Source organism: Cebus imitator, unplaced genomic scaffold (assembly GCF_001604975.1).
Source record: "Cebus imitator isolate Cc_AM_T3 unplaced genomic scaffold, Cebus_imitator-1.0 Scaffold147, whole genome shotgun sequence".
Lineage (NCBI taxonomy): Eukaryota > Metazoa > Chordata > Mammalia > Primates > Cebidae > Cebus > Cebus imitator.
The window spans coordinates 3,780,962-3,788,954 of record NW_016107462.1 but is presented as its reverse complement, the minus strand read 5'-3'; the positions used below and the strand labels follow the sequence as shown (position 1 = coordinate 3,788,954).

At 38.0% G+C, this 7,993-nt stretch overlaps 1 pseudogene; it reads left to right on the top strand.

Moving 5' to 3' along the window:
- The first annotated feature begins 5,572 nt into the window (after positions 1-5,572).
- Positions 5,573-7,132, top strand: LOC108314079 (annotated as a pseudogene).
- The last annotated feature ends 861 nt before the right edge of the window (positions 7,133-7,993 follow it).

Below are 7,993 nucleotides of genomic sequence, written 5' to 3'. Positions count from 1 at the left end.
TCCAAACGACTGGTTTTGTTTAACCCTTAGGGAAGAAAGCCTAATATTGGTTAGCAAGGGTGGGGACATAATGAGGTGTGTCTGACTTCCCGCCTTGCCATAGCAAAAACTCAGTTTTTAAGGTTTCTCTGGGGTCCGCTGGGCCAAGAGGGGGTCCTTTCAGTCAGTTGAGGAACTCAGAATTTTATTTTTATTTCTCAATATCATCTCCTATTTATTCTCTAGATCTGATTATAAGGAAACTACTTGTAAGCATGGTCAAGAATTGCAATTCCTGACCACACATAGCATCTCAAGACAGTAATTCCAAAACTTTGGGAGGCTGAGATGGGTGGATCAATTGGGCTCAGGAGTTCAAGAGCAGCAATTTAGTGCGACCCTGTCTCTACTGAAAAATCAAAAAATTAGCTGGGTGTCATGGGGCATGCCTATAGTCCCAGCTCCTCAGGAGGCTGAGGTGGGAAAATCATGTGAGTTCAGGAGGTTGAGGCTGCAATGAGCCATAATCATGCCATTGCACCCTAGCAACAGAGCGAGATCCTCTTTCTATTTTTTTAAATTGCAAATTCTATTACCTTGCACTACCCAAAATCTGTTCTTCCTGTTCATGATTGGAATTAGACAAATAAAGAAGGAAATAATGAACATGAAGGTAACTTCCCAGTATTCATCCTGCCCCAGACAATTGGCTGAGCCAATCATGGTCATTTCGTAGTCTAGTAAAGAAGAATTTTCAGCTGACAATAAGATAGCAGGGAAAACCTCATGGGGTGGGAGATTGCTTCTAAGCAAATTTCCTACTCCTAAGAGAGAATCACAGAAGCCTCTTGTTCTAGACATAATTGCGACTATATAAGAAACTTGCAACTTTCAAAAGCATCCTGCTTTTAGATTGAAATAATGCTTTCCTGAGAATGCTCTATGAATTCTGAGTCTAAGTTCCTCAATGATATCACTAAGCCATTTAGAATACCAGATTTAAAGCTTGCCCGGTCTGGGCTCTGTTAAGTGAGATAATGCATCTTCTATTTTTAAAACTGACTTGAGTCAAGTTTCTGCTACTTGCAGTCAAAAGCACCCTACTTTATACCAGTGGTAACCAAACAATGGTTACATACTTATTTGGGCATTCAAAATCATTCTTAACTGACCAGAGTTTTATTTAATATAGTTGAGTAATAAACTATCCCAAAACATAGTGGCATAAAACAACCAGCTATTGTACTCACAGAGTCTGTAAGTCAGGAACTTGGACAGAGCACAGAGAGAATAGCATGCCTATGCTCCATGCTATCTGAGGCCTGAGATCGGGGCCTTAAAATCTTGGAAGTCTTTAGAGTCCTTGAAGACTGAGGGCTTGATCTCATCTAAAAGTTTATCCACTTACACAGTTTTGTTAGCTATTGGCTGAGAATCTAGTTGAAGCTATTGGCTAGAACATGTTCATCTGGCTTCTTCAAAATATAATTGGGTTCCACAGGTATGCATCCCAAGAGGGAGTGAGGGCCAAGCAAAACCACATCACCTTTGATGTACTAACTTCAGAAGTCACCCAGTGTTACCTCCATTGCATTCTATAGCTCAGGACAGTTACCAAGATACATCCAGTTTCAAGCAGAGGGAACAAAGAAATGTCATTATCACGTTGTAAGAATAGCATGCAGCATGGGATGTATATTTGTATGGCCAACTTTGGAAATGCCATCTGCCACAGTTTGCTTCTGGCCACAATAATTCACAACCCTAGCACATGCAAAATATACCATTCCTCTCTTGAAACCTTCCAGTCTTATTGCAGAATCAGCTCAAAGTCCACTATCTTGTCACTACAGCCAGCTCGGGTCCAGGTACATATGTAGCTCCTTAGTTGCAATTCTTTGACTTATAGCTGCTCAACTATATTCCTCTCCATCATAAGACTGTTAATCAATGAGACAAGTTATATTCTGGAAACATTCAACATTCAATGGTGGGACAGGCATAGGCTCCCTGCTAAGAACAGCTCTATTCATAAAGAGGGGGCATGGGAAAGAGACTGTCATCGCTGTTTCACCACAGTTCGAAAATTCAAACAGGTGTATATTACCATTCCATTGATTAGACGGGCTGTTACCAGACACACACACACACACACACACACACACACACACACACACACAAAGGGTTACTCTCTGACATAACGGATGTGTTAATTTGCTCAAGTATAGTAATCATTTCAGTATGTATATAAAGTATATTGAAACATCATGTTGTACAGCTTAAATATATAACATTAAGTAAATAATGTTTTAAAGTAAAATAAAATAAAGTCTAATCGTTTTCAAAGTGGGAGGACAAAGACCCCATCTCTTGATGGAACAGTGTCCACATCATATTTTAAAAAGAGAATGTGGGATGGAATATATAGCTATACATATAGATTCATTCATTATGGAAAATACAATCTGCTGCAACTAGCTCAGAGATATGTTTAATTAGGGTTAGTTTCATATCTATAATCTATAAGCAGTCCCAGTATCATTGAATAAAATGTACATGCTGGATGAAAAGTCTGAGTCTGACTACCAGCTGGGTCATCAAGAATAAGATTCAATCCCTTTGTAGCCCTCATTGCTCTTATTTACGAAAGATATAGTTAAAATAGGCCAACCCTAATGTTGTTTCCATACCAAAAGTATACTGTCACTCATTCATTTTAAAAGATGCTCAAATGTTTTCCACCAATTGCTGTTGATCTGATGTTTACTGAATTTTGCTTAAACATCAGTGTCCTCATCTGGAAAATGAGTACAACCATAACAATGTTTATCTTTTAAGGTTTGTTATGAAATGAAATAACATATGTCAAAAAGCTTAAAGTAAAATCTGAAACACAGTAATTAATTAATAAATGTTCTCGATTATTTAACAGAAAATTCATTCACATTAGACAACCACACTAGTTTGACCACTTGGAAAGCATATCAGTTATAAAAGAAGTTGCTTTTATCAAAATGTTAAATCAGTAGATATAGACACAGGCCAGATACATATAATCCCAGTCTCAAACATGAAAAGAAATTGCTCTTTTCTGTTATTTTTAATAGAAAATATTTATTGGTACCAGACCAGGTTTTAAAGATTTATATGCATTTGATGCTTTCATAAACCTTATAAGGCAGTTTTTAGAATTGAAAATTACTATATTTACCTAACTTGTGAAATATTACTTTCTACACTGCTATAAATTCTCTACATTTTTAATACTTTTCACTTTCCTGCACTACCAGATATACCAGGCGAAAATGTTTAAGGGAGATACTGAGGGTTATTAATAGACATCATTAGTAATAAACCATAATGCTAATTTCATGCCCCAAATGCTTCTTATCTTGCTTCTAATTGAAAAGAATTCCTTGTCTGGACCTCTCAGCCTCATGTCACCCCCAAAGCATAGCTAAGGATTTGTTCCCTTTCTTAATGAGTTAGACAATAAAAAGATGACTAGGAAAGGGCAGCCTTTCAAATAAGAGTTTCTAAAATAAGAGAAAAAAATTCCTGAAAGAGGAGAGATAGGGAAATCTCCCCTAATCATATAATGCCTTTATTCCAATCATGAGAGTCCCCATTTCAATCATTGTCTTTTGAATTATCAGGCTACCTTTTAAAATATAAAATGGTTTAAAATATTAAACTGAATTCTTGCCCTCGAACTTTTCAGAGCTAATATTTGTTGGGAATCTCCAAGAAGGGTCTGTGAAGTATATATTTAACCTTGAAACTCATTTTTAGTTTTCTTGTTGGACTAGTATTCATTGGAACATTCAGGGACTGTCAGGGTCAACTTATCAGTAATATACATATTCTTGGCAGCTATTCAGATGGAGAAATGGTAGTTTTGGTTCAGGAAGGGTGTAAGGGGAATTGAGGCATTTCTTGGGTAGACAGTCTTAGATGGAGTGACATACTGCAGGACTCCAAATATCAGGATCAGCAGGAAGGCAAGAATGCCGGAAAAAGGGGGACAGGAAGAAGGATGCTCCCCCAGATACGTTTAAATCACATTACACTATTTCCTTTGATCCTACAAACTTCTGTGGGCTATTCCTTTCATTCAACATGTGAACCATAAAATGCCTGATCCAGGGACCTTATCATGCCGGTCCTTACTAATCCTTGTACTTCAGAGTATGAACTATCATCTATAAAATGTGGGACATGGCTGGGCACGGTGGCTTATGCTGAATCCCAGCAATTTGGGAGGCCAAGGCAGGCGGATTACTTGAGGTCAGGAGTTAGAGGCCAGCCTGTTCAACATGGTGAAACCTCATCTCTACTAAAAATACAAAAATTAGCCAGGTATGGCAGCGCATGCCTGTAGTCTCAGCTACTTGGGAGGCTGAGGCATAAGAATAGCTTTAACCCAGGAGGCAGAGGTTGCAGTGAGCCAAGATTGCACCACTGCCCTCCAGCCTGGGCAACAGAGCAAGACTTTGTCTCAAAAAAATAAAATAAAATGTGGGGCATGAACTAATTTAGTTATGGCAAACTAAACTGGTGAACGTGGTCAACCAAACAGCAGAATCATTCCACTTGCTGATGCTGATCAATTCCAGTAGCTTCCATCTATTATTATTGATAAAAAAATTTTTGGAGACATGAGATCCTATTTCTCATTGGTAATATGATAGGAAACAGAACCATGATCAACTCCCCTGGTCTGCCTAGAGTTTAGGTGTGGAGAATGAAAACATATGGCCTCTTGTCTGCCATCCAGCACCAGGAACTCATTAAGTTCTGACAGTTTATGATCCCGACCCTGAGAAGCAACCCATGGGCTGCTGTTTGCTGTGGATTGTACCACTGTCTTCCCTAGAAGGAATAATGTAGTAAGAGGAGCCGGAAAGTTGAAAATAATAATAGTGATGATAAAGTATGGATATAAACATCCTATTCGTCCTTTTGGAATAAAAATAAATGACACCTTACATCATTATTTGGGAAGCTTTGGATTAAGTACCAACTCCTCACAAACAGAGAAGCCCACACTCTTAAGTGGTACAGCCTTTGTCATAATTTAAAACATTCATTCACATAAGTATAATATATGCTATCCATCTTGGACAGTTCAAAATATTCCACTTAATTTTATTGATTAAAAACTGAATTTCGGCCAGGCGCAGTAGCTAACTCCTATAAATCCCAGCGCTTTAGGAGGCTGAAGCAAGAGGATCAGGTGAAGTCAGGAGTACAAGACCAGCCTGGCCAACATAATAAAACCTCATCTCTATTAAAAATACAAAAATTAGCCAGTGTAGTGGTACATATTTGTAATCCCAGCTACTTAGGAGGCTGAGACAGGAGGATCGCTTGAACCCAGGAGGTGGAGGCTGCAATGAGCAGAGACTGCGCCACTCCACCACTCCAGCCTGGGTAACAGAGTGAGATTTAAAAAAAAAAAAAAAAAAAAAAAAAAAAAAAAAAAAAAAAAAAAAAAAAAAAAAAAAAAAAACTACTAACTTTCTAGCCTTGCCCAGCTTTTCACAATTAAACAGCGAGTCTCACACATCTCTGGGCCAATTTTTGTTTGAAAATGGCAGCTCCCAAGCAGCCACTGGTGATATCAAGGGCATGCACGAGCTCCTCCTCACTTTCCCCTCCTTGGGGCAACCGAACCCTTCTGGTGAGGCACCTGCCAGCTAAGCTGACCACTGAGGAGAAAGAGGACTTGCTGAAGTACTGCTGGGTGCAGCTGGTGCACATCCTGTCAGATAAGGGGCGACTGAAACAAACAGCTTTTGTCACATTCCCTAATGAAAAAGCAGCTACAAAGCATTGACAAGACTACATCAGCTGAAACTTTTGGGTCATGGTTCAGTCCTCGAATTTGCAAAAGAGCAAGATGGAATTCACTCCCCATGTCCCACTTCAGGCTCTGAAAAAAAAAAAATGTCTGATTACCCTATAGAAGATGACAAAGAAGAAATAACTTGGTTATTCAACAGTAGAAAATTGAATTGCACCAAACCATGGGCTGACTTTTCCTTTAAATTCATGCCTCAAGTTTATGTACCCACCACCTTCCAGCACAATCCTAGCAAACGTAGTGAATGCTTTGGCAAGTGTGCCTAAGTTCTATGTTCAGGTCCTTCATCTTGTGAATAAAATGAATTTGCCCACACATTTTAGACCAATGACTGTGCAACCTTTCATGTTTGAAGACTATATGGCATTGCACACACCTCTTCCACCCACACCTCCTCAGCCGCCTGAGGAACCTCCTTTGCCAGATGAGGATGAGGAGTTATCTAGTGAAGAATCAACATGAAAGCAGTGATGATAAGGACCGACAGAGAATGAACAAACTAATGGAACTAGCAAATCTTCAGCCCAAAAGACCCCAAACAACAAAGCAGCGCTTTATGAGGGAAAAAAAAAGAGAAAAATAAAGGATATGTTGAATACACCTTCATATCCTTCACACAGCAATTTACATCCAGTGCTGTTACCTTCAGATGTGTTTGACCAATCTCAACCTGTAGGTAATAAAAGAATTGAATTCCATATATCTACTTACATGCCAGCTGCATTTAAGAAAGGTTTAGAGAAGGAACAAAATTGTGAGGGGAAAAAAAAAAAACCATGATTTACCCGCTACTGAAGTTGATGGATCCAATATAGCATTTGGAAAAATCTTCCCCAAACCTAATTTGAACATCACAGAGGAGATTAAAGAAGACTCTGATGAAATGTCACCATAATGGATTTCTAGAAGGGAATTGGAAAAGGGCAGAATTTCTAGAGAAGAAATGGAAACTCTTTCAGTTTTCAGAAGTTATGAGCCTGGTGAACCAAACTGTAGAATTTATGTAAAGAATTTAGCTAAGCATGTTCAAGAAAAAGACCTTAAGTGTATTTTTGGAAGATATGTTGACTTTTCATCAGAAACACAGCAGATCATGTTTGATATATGTTTGATGAAAGAAGGTCGTATGAAAGGAGAAGCTTTCATTAGACTTCCTAATGAAAAAGCAGCAGCAAAAGCCTTAAAGGAAGCTAATGGATATGTGTTTTTGGAAAACCCACGGTGGTTCAGTTTGCTCAATCTGCTAGACCAAAACAAGATCCTAAGGGTGGAAAATGAAAGTGTTAAAAAATTAATAAAATAAAAGTTTACTTTAAATCCCATATCTTTCAAGTGCTTTCCAACTTTGAGGGGAAGAAATTGGCCACTTGGACTATGGATCTGTGCATGACAGCTTTGAAAGTGTACTTTAAAATTAAATCTATATGCCTTTAAATCAGTGTATTGGAACTATATTATATGTATTTTAGTGACTTTCCTCAAATATAATAAATTATTTTCTTTCTAATAAAAAAAAGTGAGTCCTTATAACAAAGAAATTCTTCAAGTGTTTATATTCAAAAAATTGTATGAAACTTTCTTTTAATCAGTACTTTCTTATGGTAAAATGCACATGCAACGTGTCTACTATACTTGCTTTTAGGCAAATTTCATGGTATATTGGACTCTCAATTTAGGCAGGTACAGTATTTTAAGTCCAATAATGAAAGAATGCTTACATGTCAGGTAAAAATGTTATCAACTAACATTAGAACACTTGGAAATTTTTTGCATATGTGATTCCCCAGTACCTAATTACTAGACAAGCTTTTTAAAAATATACATTTGTCCCCCAAATGTAAAAACCTATGATTAGTCACACTCGTGACTTACAGTGTGTATTTATTTATCAGTTCCTTTGGTAGCTATTTACAGAATACCTACTCTAAGCCAAGTACTCCGATAGAAGGTCGAAGAGAAAACATATCCATTAACTTCCCTCATGAATCTAGTAAGTTCTGTGAGGTAGGCCCTGTGCTATATGCTAGAGATACGGAAATGGATAAGACAAAGTAAAACCTGGAAGGCAATCAAATAATCACAGTGACCAATCCAAGAGGCAAGAGAATGTTCAGGAAACAAGACCAGGAGAGACTGTGACTTTCCCAG